This window comes from Rousettus aegyptiacus, unplaced genomic scaffold (genome assembly GCF_014176215.1).
Source record: "Rousettus aegyptiacus isolate mRouAeg1 unplaced genomic scaffold, mRouAeg1.p scaffold_m13_p_3, whole genome shotgun sequence".
Lineage (NCBI taxonomy): Eukaryota > Metazoa > Chordata > Mammalia > Chiroptera > Pteropodidae > Rousettus > Rousettus aegyptiacus.
Window position 1 is genome coordinate 99,408,704 of NW_023416306.1, and position 13,237 is coordinate 99,421,940.

The 13,237-nt window shown below is 34.3% G+C and overlaps 1 protein-coding gene and 1 pseudogene across 9 annotated transcripts in view; both read right to left on the reverse strand.

Annotated features, from left to right (window-relative positions):
• Positions 1–13,237, reverse strand: part of NUBPL (nucleotide binding protein like) — a 274,966-nt gene that overhangs the window by 243,766 nt on the left and 17,963 nt on the right. The gene's annotated exons all lie outside the window — the stretch shown is intronic.
• LOC118600686 lies at positions 1,934–2,051 on the reverse strand (annotated as a pseudogene).

Below are 13,237 nucleotides of genomic sequence, written 5' to 3' on the forward strand. Positions count from 1 at the left end.
CACTTTGTGGATCACTTGATTTGCATTTATTCAACTATCATTATAGCACCACAGCAACCAGACAATATATAAATGACTGAGCATGGTTGTGTTCCAATAAAAATTTACCAAAACAGGAAGGTTATATATTTTGCTGACACTAATTTAGAGAATAAGCTTTTTCATGACCAAGTTATTTAATCTCCCAACAATGTGATTCTGGTAGAGCCAAGAGCAGGAAGGACGCAGACATTTCTCTCAGTGTCAGAGGAGCTATCTCAGTAAAAATTTACCTTCTCGTCCTTAATTGGCTATTTTTTAAAAATAATAAAGACTACACTTTTCAGGCTGTTTCACTGGAACTAAGTTAGCTGTCTTGCTTACATTTTATATATCAGGAGTAAAATCAGTGTCCATTAAATAGAAACACCAAAGCCTACACTAATTAAAGCATATCGTACTTTAAATTGGCACAGCTACTGAACCAGTAAAATTACCATAGCTACAAAAATTAGCTTACACATTTTAAGTCTAGGCTTCAATAATGTTCAAAAGATACCAAATAAACTTCATTTGTTTTTCATAACTTACTCCATTATTTTAAATAGGCTCCTATTTTAAGTGAATAGTCTTTCAATTTAAATTTTCAAACAGACAGTTTTATAGTGTAGGAAAACAAAATGAGCAAGGTAGAGGCTGTAAATATATATACACAACTGAGTGTCTAACAAGTGAAGTTTCATGAATCTTTTCCACCTCATTTCTAAAATAATTATATTTAGATTTATTTTTTAAAAGCTCCAATTAGGTATTTCTTTATCTTTAATTCTTTCAGCCAGGCTCAAAAGTATAATCACTATAAAAGTCTCATCAAATACACCACAAGTAAAGAAAATGACTATTAGCAAAAAATATAAACTTACTATTGTAAAGTATGATCGCCATCTCTAATGTCTTCATAAACTTAACCTAATACTTTGGTACCTAATATTCTACTCTTCTTTTTCTGACTCTCTTGCAGTACTCAAAGTCTACAAGGTGACATAAAATAAGAGAGATCAAACCCCAGATACTATTTATATTTTTGGATTTGTTCCTTTATAATTCATAGTTCCCTCTGAAAGCTATAAGTGTTGGCAGAATTATTCAGAGTGATTATACTGTTTCATTACTACTATATGAAAGCTGCAATTTTAAAGCCTACAAATCCTATTTTTTGTGTCTGATTTTAAAGGCACCAAAAACAGTTTTGATAATACTTTGTTTTTCCAACAGAATTTATACTTAAGAATGATTGTAAAGCTTCATGTCATCTGCTCATAGAACCCATCAAAATGACATCTTAGAGTGGTCTCACCCCAATATTTGTAAGTAAACATTCATTTAAGACTAAGAGTTAGCTAAAACCTTTCCTTAGAAGTACCCCATTAAGAATCCCATGATTCTCTGGACATCATACTCCATTTAATCTTGGACTGGCAATTGGGATTTATTGTTTAGAGCTGAGTCAAACCTGGTTTTTCTTCTCTTTCTCCCTAGCTTTATTTTTTTATTACTATTCTTTTTTTAAAAAAAAATAAATGTATTGGGGTAACATTGTTTAATACGATTATATAATTTTCAGGTATATATTATAATTTGACATCTATATATTCTGTTGTGTGATTACCACCCAAAATTCAGTTTCCTTCAGCTACCATATATTTGATCCCCTTTACCCATTTCACCCTCCCCCTACCCCTCTATATTTGACTTCCTTTACCCCATCTACCTCTCCTCTTCTCTCCCATCCCTCACTAGTCCATTGTCCATGTCCATGAGTCTCTGTTTGTTTGTCCTGTTCATTTGTTGCTTTTAGGTTTATATCCCACATATAAGTAATGACATGTGATTTTTCAGCTTTTTCTGCCTGGTTTATTTTGCTTAGCATGATGTATTATTATTATTTTTTTAATGCCTACAGCATCTGGTCTTCCTAAGTGGTCTCCTATCCAAGTACTAAACAGGCCCAACCCTGCTTAGCTTCCGAGATCAGACAGGATCAGGCATGTTAGGTTGGCATGGCCGTAGACTCGTTCTCTCTAGCTTTAAATCAAATCTGTCATCCATAAGAATTTCAATCTTTTAGTAGGTAAAATTATGTTTCTTAATTCCATTAGCTAAGATTAAATAAGAATATGATAGTCAGAAGAACTAATGGTTAGACAAAGTGATGAGAAAAATTTCCTCTTCTTTATCAAAGGACTATCTAAATCTTCAAGTTCAGCCAAGAAAGAAAGAGAAACAAGAGCAACATAAGCGAAAGTTGCCCAGTTGGATGGAGCACAGAGATAAGCTCATGAACAGTACAGAAGAATCCCAAATCATAAACTAATTGCTTTGCAAAAGAGCTGAAAAAGTAGAAATTAAAAAGAAATAATAGATTTCGAACTAAAGATTCTTTTAGGGCCAAAAGAAACCTACAGTATCATTTCAGTCTTCTGTCTACTTTTCACTAATGAAGAAATAGGCCCAGAGATAATGCCACAGGTAGGCCTAGGATCCAAACCTCTAACACACCATAAAGCCTAAACACTAACAATCAGCCACTCTCCTTTCTCTCTCTCACCTCATCCCCTATGTTTCCCCTTTCAATGCCACCGCAGACACATTGCACCCGGCAGTGTCTTGAACACCCAGTCACGCACCTGCCTCAGGACTTTTGTAGTTGCCATTCTTTCAGTCAAGAACTGCCCCTCCATGTACCTGGTTCTCTTCGTCACTTCCTTCAAGTCTTGATTCAAACACCATCATGAACTGAGGTCTTCACTGGCCATCCTATTTAAATTGTAACTCCCTCATCATTACACTGGATATTTCCTATTCCTCTTCCTGCTTTTTCTCTCTTCTTTACACCTATACCAATATTTAACATATTATATATTTACTTATTTATCTTGTTTATTGTGTCTCCATCGCTATAGTGTTAATTCTGTTAGGGTAAGGTTTTTTGAATGTTTTGTTCACAACTGTACCTAGAACCTAGAACAATAGGCAGTCATGGACTGGAGTCCAAATACATTTGTAACACTCTAGGGCATAAAATGATCATAATGTAAAAAAAAAATAGCAATATAGATAAGACAGGAGAGAAATAAAAATTTGCTCTAAGGGCCCAAGCCTTGGGACCAGTAGAATCATGGTAACAATAATCTGTAGTGATTAATAGTAACATTGAAGAGTTGTGGGTTTTTTAATTATAAAAAAGTAGTTAACATTCTGCCATGTGGTCAGTCACACATTACATGGGACATATGCATACAAAAAAATTATTCATTGTTTATCCGAAATTCAAATTCAACTAGGTGGGTGTCCTATATTTTTATTTGCTAAATCTAGCAACCTTACCCCAGTATCTCTTCTCAACAGTGCAGTCGGAATGACTAAGTGGACACATAGGTCAGATCGTGTCTGCTCAAAAATCCTTCATTGCCACTCCCCTCCCTCATTTCACTTACGTAAAAGTCCTAACAACAATTCACTAGACCCCACATAATCTATCCAGTTCCCCATACCCCTGCATCCTAACCCTGTTAATTTTCAGCACTTGTTACTCCAGCTTACTTCAAAAGCCACAGTGGTCTTTTTACTATTCTTTGGATAGTAAGCTAGACATGCTCCCCACCCTATTAACCTTTGAACTGGCTCTTCCTTTTGCCTGACACAATCTTCCCGCAGGTAGTCACACAGACTACTCTCTCATATCCTTCAAGTCTCTGCTCAAATGTCTTATTTTCGGTGGGCCTACCCTATTCTAAATTGCAAGCCCACCCTCACTCTCAAGTACATCCTCTCTCCCTTATCCCAAACTACTTTTATCACTTTCTAACATACTATGTAATTACTAAATTAAGATGTTTATTATCTATTTACTGTAAACTCCATAAAGATAGGGATATCTCTGAGCACCTAAAACAGTAAGCATTAAGTAAATATTTCTTTAATGAATAAATGGATGGATGAATGAATGGATGAATGAATGAACGAACCTACATTTGCTCCTCTGTATAGTATCAGGACTAGTTACTCTATGATCCCTAAGGTCTCTCTTAAGCTTTACTGTTGTATGACTTCATGAAATTCCCTCTTAATATTTCTGTAACATTTTAAGTTATATGATTCAAAATTAGATAATATATGCAAGGTTAAAAATATTCTTGTATTAAAGAAAGATTCGTAAATTTCCCTGCAGTCTATTCCTAACCACCAGCTTTCCCAAGAATATCCAATGTTATCTTAATTTTTCTATTGATCTCAACTCCAGAAAAATGGACTTCATAAAGAAAACCTAGTGCAAATAATGATAGCTATGGTAGTCTGGTATAATAAAACATAAGAGTACACTATCTAAATCTCTGAAAACTAAAGTCACAACATGGTATGAAATGGCTCATTAAAAAGAGCAATATTCAAACCTGCTCACTAGCAAGATTAGGTTCAATAGGTTTTCAAATACAAAAACGGCTGCATAGGAGTTTTGTTCCAGGTTTGTTAATTTTTTTTCCTTTCCAGAGCAGGATAAACAACATCTTCATTAACAAGAAGCAATTCCCTTAAGTCTCACATTTTCATCTAGTAAGAAACAGGGAAAGTAAATCAGGGGTAAAACTAAGATTAAGAAAAATCTTAAGTCCTTGGCCTGTATAATTAAAGAAAAAAAGTATCAATCCCCTTAGTAATTAAGTAAAGCCTTCAAAATCTGAGAAAAATTAGAAAGCCTTCTATCACCATGGTAATACAGAAAATTCTAGACACTAACCCCTAAAAATAGTCATCTTACTTGTGACAGCAACCAGCCACTTTTTGCCAGACCTAGAAACCTAATAAACAAGAATCTTTCCCAAACCAGATAAAGTACTGCAGCAAAAGCACTGAAAACCAACACCAATTCCTTCAGAATGTCCTTAACTAAACTGCAATGCAGGAAAGAGAGAATTTACAATTCTGATAGCAGCTCTTCCAAAGAAAAGCAATACAGCAATCACAGGAATCAAGATGTGAACAAAGTACTTGATCCGCCCTTCAGTCTCAAGATTATAGTAGCCAAGCAGATGGTTTTGAAACCCATCCCTCATATGCCCTCTGCTCTCTCCCTCTCAGTGACCCTTCCAAAACTGCTCCACTGAGGATTAAGGGCCCCTTTTTATTCCTCAGGAAGATGTGATGGGGGGAATAATTTACTGAGGAAAAATGAATTGTTGAGAGCCAAATTAGGGAGGAGGGGGAAAGAATAACTAAGAAAAGAAGAAAGATTGTTCTTTGAAAAAGATCTGGGTAACTTCTTATTGGACAAAATCAGATCATAAAATTAAGAGAATGTACAATACTTTTGCCACCAATATGTTATACATGAAGTGAAACTAAGGAAGAATATACTAAATGTAAAGTTAGGGTAACTGTTCTCTTTCTAAATCACAATCAAATTCAGCAACTTCCATGAACTATGTGAGAGAATGAATTACTGGCAGCAAGCTGCACTTTACCAAAAGAAATTTAAAAGGTAGACCAAAGAGCACTGAGGAGGAAACACCCAGACAACAGTTTCTTTAGAGCTATTGAAAACGAAATTGCTACAGCTTCTAATTGGAAATCTCAAAGCATGTTATGCATAATGCTTTCTACCTAAAACCATACAGGAAAAAAAAGAAAGGAAAAGCAGTTTGGGTTTTTTATCTATCTAAATCTTACCGCATAAAACAGTATTTTTATTTTATTGTGCTGGGTGAAGATGGTGCATATGTCTGTGTGCTTATGGAGGAAGAGGAAGAGCAAGTAAGGAAAAATTCCTAATAGAAGATTGGCTATAGGATCTTCTATCCCTCTGTTACACAATTACACAATTAACTTTTTTTAAAAACCCACTACATTATCTTTCACTTTAATATTTGATGTTAAGTTCCTTATTCAGTACACTGAATTATTCTTATAAAAGATACCATAAAGGTAGACACACATATCACAACTAATACTATTAATATGCATTAGCGGTTATCCATTAGCAAGTATAACTTTGTTTTCTATAAAATGTATGAACCTTACAGTTTAGATAATCAACTTAATCACAGGGGGCATCCAGCTCATGACTGAAATAAACAATTGTATTGTATTCAAATATATATATAACTACATGACAAATTAAAAATAAAGTTCAAAAACTATGAAAAATCCACAAAGGTACCGTTATGATCATCATTGACAATATGATGTTATAAAAATATCATTATTAAACCCAGGTAAGCTATATTTATGTAATTAATTTCAATTAAATAGCTATTGCATTAAATGGTATATTTTTAAATATCTCAGTTACCTTTTGATGCCACATTTTAAAGTAAGGATCAATAACAGATTTTTTCAAAATATTAACACTTAAAGTTGAAAAAACAGTTAATCTATTAATGCTATTGGCTAGCAGCAAAAAAAATTTTTTGATAAATGAAAATCAATGTTACTTAATACCATATGAATCATATAAGTGGTTACCATTTTTTAGGATTTTTTAAAATAATAACACATAAAATGCATTGTAGAATGCATGAAAAGGTATCTGGATTTACATCACTAAATAGATGGGCAATTGTGAGTAAGTTACTAACCTCACCAAACCTCAGTTTTCTTACCTATGAAACAAAGATTAAGAAGATACCTATCTTACAAGATATTTTTGAGATTATACAGCAGTGTGAATTTGTGAAACTTAAGGAACAGCTAACAATAATATAGTACTACACGCCAGGCACTTCCTAAACACTTTACTTATGTAAGCTTATTTAATCCTTATAACAAACTTAAGAGGTAGGTGTATGATAATAGTAAATGAAGAAACCAAGGCACAGAATGGTAAGTAATTTGCCTACAGTCAGGCAGCTGTAAATGCAGAAACAGTAAACCAGGCAACATGTCTTCTAACATCACAGGTAACTACCATAGCATGCTGCCTCTCTCCAATGAGACAAATTAAGTCAAATTCCTAGCACAAAGTAAACACTCAATGTTAGTGTCTTTTTTCCTTTTCACCAAGACCTGTTTATGCACTGAAACAGGAAATATAAGCATTTAGTTTCAGTGAGTAGTCATTTACCACACAGAACAACCATCCAAAATAACATTATAATTATTAACCAAGGCAACTATACATAAGCTTTAAGAAAAACAAAATGATACTTAATGTGCACGTATTCCTTTCATCTGATATCGTCTGGGATTTTTTTGTTTTATAAGTGCAAGAATGTCTAAGGTTTTATATAACATTACTGTTATAAATATTAAATAACATATTTCACAGAAATGGGATTTAAGGTTTTTGTTATATTAGCCATTTTTTAAGTTATATAATTATATAGATTACACAGAACAGACACATCAAAAACTGCAGTTAAAAAATAAACAAAGACTTCTATGCTTGAGCATAGAAGATACTTGGCTGGACCAAAAGGAAATCAGCTATTAATTACAATAGATGCTAAGCAAGAAAAGAAGCAATTTATTATATTTTGCTTCTTATTTTTCTGTTGTGGCTATACAGACATCTGTGTTTCTTTGCTAAATCAAATGCAAAGTACTTACCACAGGCTACCACACATTAACAACAGCCAGTTACTGAATCCTTACTATGTGTCAATCATTATGCTAGACATATTACATACATATCTCTATATTTCACAATAGCTCTGTAAAGTAGCCGCTATTATCATTATTATTATTATTATTACACATTTCACAGAAGAGGGACCTGAGCTCTGAGAGGTCAAGTGTTTTGCCTAAGTTCACACAGTTAATAAGTAAAGAGCTGGTATTCAAATTCAGGTTTGCCTGAAACCAAAGTCCACACTTCTCCTACCAAATATACCCAACCTAGCTGTGTATCAGAATTACCTGGGGAGCTTGTTAACAAAATTGATGGTCAAATCCCAGACTTAAAAATATCAATTTCTGGAGATTCTGATTTATTTATAACAAGCTCCCCAGGTGATTCTTATGGAGCGAGCTGGCACTGGTCCTAGAATTAGCACTTAAAAACCACTGTATTACCTCCAACTACCTCCTCCATGTTAGGTTTAGTGATTAGAAGGTAAGGTTATAGGGTCCCAGGCATCAAGTTTTAGATTCAATAAGTGTCATTAATAGACTAAGGACCCAATTCAATTTAGGTTGGGAAATACATTTTTATAAGTGGCTCACCTTTTCAATCACCACCAAAACCTGGAGTCATCTTTAATTCCTCCTTCCCTTTTAATCTATCCCTTAAATTTGTCTCTTCTTTTGACTTTTTACTACTAACTAGAGGACATTAGCATCTGCGGCTACTAGTTGCTATGACTGAGAATCCCTACCTCCGCCCCTTCTTACCAAAGACATAGCTCATCTCCTACTACAAAGGCAGAAAATGTCAGATTCCCCATTTTTCCAGCCTCCCTTGCAGCAAAGCCACAATTATGAGATCCGGTCCTAGACAGTGAAGCTAGGGAGTGCTTGGCGAAAGTTTTCTTCCCTAACAAAAAAGAGCACACTCTTTTTCTTTCTCTTTGTGATTGAGATAGTCATCTTACAAGAATTAAGCCAAGAGAAATGCAAAAATGCCACCCCTGATATAATTGAAATGCTTTTTTAACCAACTCTTTAACTTCCAGATTCCTTGTTATGTGAAGTTAATAAACCCCTATATTAAGCCGATTTCAGTTGACAAATCAACTCTAGCTATTTTAACAGCCTCCCTTGCCTCCGAACTGTCTCTAATTTGTCCTTCAACATCACTATAAATCTTACCTTTGAAAAGCACAGGTTTTATCATGAACCGTGGACTAGTAGAAAACTTTCTAATGTATCCCACTGATTACAAGACAAAATCCAAACTTCTTTACATATGCATCCAGTCTGTCTTCAGCTGGATTCCCCAAAAGACCTCTTTCCCAATATACCATGCACTAGAGTCATGCAGACTACTTACCTATCATTCCAAATACCTTACAATAAATTTCCTGTTACCATGACTTTGCTCATATAGTTCCTTCAACCTGGAATTCTCTTCTTTTCTGCTATCTTTCTATCTGCCAAATTTGATCTAGCCTTCAAATCATTGCCTCTATTTAACACTGTGATTAATTTCTCTCCACTCTGGTATTAACACACTCTGTTTATACCAACTGCTGCACTTACTACATTCTTCCTTATACTATATGTATCCTATTATTATATATCTTATTGTATGTAAATAAATACGTGTATCTGTCTCCTCCACAAGTCTGGAGGTGTTGTGAAGGTAGCATCCATGAGTAAACACGCTGTCTGGTACAAGATGGTCCTTGGATCGTTCAATTAAATTTGTCTATAATCACTTAGAAATTCTCAACTATATTGTTTAGGAGCCAAAAGGAATGAAGATTGTATTTTAAAGGGAAAAAGAAACTACAACAAAAATATTTGGAGTATTTGTGAAAAATTATTTTTGTGTTACCTCAAAACCTTTTTTAACTTAAGGTACACAATAAATGTTTTAACTGTTACTTGCTAAATGAGAACCGGAAAGAGAATATAAAGCTTTAGAAAATACTTAAAGTACTCGTATATGCCAATTTATCTCTACTCTCTTGCGATTAAAAAGACTTCTTAAATTCTATATCAACCAGTAAACTGCCCAGCTTTCATCTCATTATCATTTTAGTCCAATAGAAACACTATTGGGAAATGCAATTCAAAACTACAATGAGAAACCACTTCACACCCACAAAGATGACTATAATCAAGAAGACAAAAAATAAGTATTGGCGAGGATATGGAAAAATTAGAATCTTTGTACACTGCTAGTAGAAATGTAAAATGGGATAGCCACTTTGGAAAACAATCTGGCAGTTCCTCAAATGGTTAAACACAGAATTGTCATGTGACACAGCAATTCTACTGCTAGGTATAGCCCTAAGAGAACTGAAAATATATATCCACATAAAAACTTATAGTGAATATTCATAGCAACATTATTCATAAAACCAAAAAGTGGAAACAACCCAAACATCCATCAACTGATGAAATGAATAAATAAATGTAGTATATATCTATTCAATGGACTATTAACAATAAAAAGAAATGAAGAGCTGAAACGTGCTACTACATGGATGAACCTTGAAAACATTACGCTAAGCGAAAGAAGCCAGCCACAAAAGACCACATATCGTATGATTCCATTATATGAAATGTCCAAAAAAGGTGAATCTAAGAGACAGAAAGTAAATTAGTGGCTGTGTAGGGCTGTGGTACAGGGAGATATTGAGGGATGATGTCTAAGAGGTGCAGAATTTATTTTGGTGGTAATAAAAATAGTGATGGACACACAATTCTGTGAATATACTAAGAGCCACTGAATTGTACACTTCAAATAGATTAATTGTAAAGTATGTGAATTATATCTCAATAGAATCATTTAAAAAAACTTCTAGGATTCCAGTCATACATAACATTTATCAAGCCTTAAGCAAAGACATAGATTACTTATTACTAGGTAAAAACAGTATATACTAAAAAGTATTATTTTCTTATCTTGACCAAAAGTTTACTGGAAAACATTTGCTAAATTTTCACAATCAGGGGCAATTCTACTATATACCAAACTTTAAAATATGCATGTTACTTTTTCAAATGCATTAAGAAAATATATCTGACATCAACTCAGTATACAATCAAGAAACCTAGAATGAGGTCATCCCTGACTCCTCCCTCTCCTCTCTCATATACAATCCATCATCGAGACCTACCATGCTTATCCCCTCCTCCACATCCACTACCAATACCCTAGTCTAAGACATCACCATGCTCTCCTGTTTAGGTTACTGTAATAGCCTACACTGGTCTCCTTTGCCCGCTCTAACATCCCCTCCATTCTCCATGCAACAATGAAGTAATTTTTAAGCAAATCTAATGATGCCTACCCCCTGCTTAAAATTGCTTCCTAATGTCCTTAGGATAAATTCTAAAATTCTAAAATTTTTACATGGTCTTCAAGGCTACTGCTCTCCCTCTCACAGTGACTGCCACCTCATTGGCCTTCTTTTGGTTCCTTCGACACCCCATGTTCCTTTCCATTCAGAGTTTTCTGCACAACATCCTTGCTCTCCAGGAGTTTTCATTCTAATGGGAGAGGGGAGAGGAGGAAACATGGAGGGAGAGGATAATATAGATAGATAGATGATAGATAGATAGATGGATAGATAGATAGATAGATATAGATAGATAGATAGATAGATAGATAGACAGAATTTGAGGCTATAATTATAACCATAAAAAAGATAAAACAGAGTAATGAACGAAGAATAATAGTGGTTGTAAGAAGGCAGATATGACTAATATTACTCCCTCAAGGAAGTCTTCCCTAAACTCTCAAATTAGGATTAATTATATGCTTTCCTGACAATAGGATTTCTTCTTTGCGGAACTTTTCACAGATATAAGTAAACAACTTGGACTGCCTTATTCATCACTGTATTCAAAATTCATACCACAGTGTCTGACACATAGCAGATAATTAATAAACACACTTTAAAGGAATGACTTAGGTTCTCTAGTTTCACAAACTGAGTCATAAAACCACAGGTCAAGTGAAGTAATCCGCTAACCTATACAATTCTGCCAGAGCTAACACCAAGAATCACCAGAAAACAAGAGACATTATCTGTCCCAACCCTGCTCCACGAGCCTCAGCAATACCCTCTTCTGTCACCTTTGATTTACTACTGCCTATGTCACATTCCCTACAATGTTTCATAAGACACATATTTAAACAACAGCTGGCTTCCATCTACCCTATCTAATCCTGTATAAAAATAAAACATCATCTATATTATCACACTCCTTTCCTTGGCAAATATGAAAATGTCGGAGACCTAACTGAAGGACCTCAAGGAGAAAAAGCAGCTTTGCAGAAGATTTTGTCAAAGGCAGATGTTACCTCCTCAAGTTCCGTTTATCAGAATTGTTTCCAAGCAAGTCTATTCTTTCCTGACTTCAATAGTCTCCTTTAAAAATTGTGTTTGGTAGTCTCTCTAAATTCTTAAATTTCCCTTTTTCTTTTGATTACTTTTAACATCCTTCAGTAACATGAAATCAAACCTCTTTTCTCTCCATTATAAAAACAATTTCTACTACCAGACTACTTTTGCAAAGATTTGATGCTCTAAACATGTATTATTTATAATGAGAAATATTCTTTTACAAGGATTGATATTCACAAGCTCTGTAGTGTGGACCATTGTAAAGACAAAACTGGGAGCTAATTAAGTTGAGCGATTCTCATTCAATGGAGAGAAACAAGTAATGTTAAGATTTGGCTCTTAAATACTTGGTCAAATGCCTATGAAACACAGTGTCTAGGGAAAGCTCTACCACAGTATTGTTGAAATATCCCTCTTTTCCAAATACGTCCTCCACCTCCACCTCACCCCACCAGAGTGGTCTGATCCTTCTTTTGAAACTTAATCCGTTGGAAAAGAAAGAGAACAGCAGTCTAACTAAAAAGCCTCTCTGCTGTTTAAAAAAAAAAAAAAAAAAAGTACACAAATTTACCCCAAAACGTCCTTCCCCTGGATGAGTGCCACCCCTACTCATGCACAGCTGGTATTTGCTCACTAAAAGACTCTGTTCATAAATAAGCTCCTGCTATCCTATTATCACTGGCATCTATTAATTTTCGAATTGTTCCTACCATTATAAAATTCTATTCTATGTAGCTTTTGGAAATAATCATTCTAGTCAGTACCCAATTCATCCTGACACACATTTTTTTTAATTCCTCAGAGAACTCCTAAAAGAACAAAGCTCATCACTATTTTAAGCCAAAGAAAATAAGAGAATTGGCTAATAAAATAAGCAGACAACCACTTAAAATCAATGTGTTATACTAATTAGAACATTTAAAACCAATATCAATTTTTTAAACTCTCTATAGGTTTAGCAACTTAGATAAGTCTTAGAATATATGTATTCCTTTAACACAACCTTAAAATGTGCTACTGGTTAACAGACCATTTTCTCAAAACTATCCTGATTTCCCAGGTGATCTTATTCAGTTGCAGAGCCCTAAATATTACCTATACTTTGATGACACCCAAATTTAAATCTCTAGCCCTAAATTCTCTGAGCTCTGGACTTATCAACATATCCACTCAGGTGTCTACTAAACATTTTAAACTTAACTTGTCACCATAATAAAAAATAATAATAATAAATAAAATAT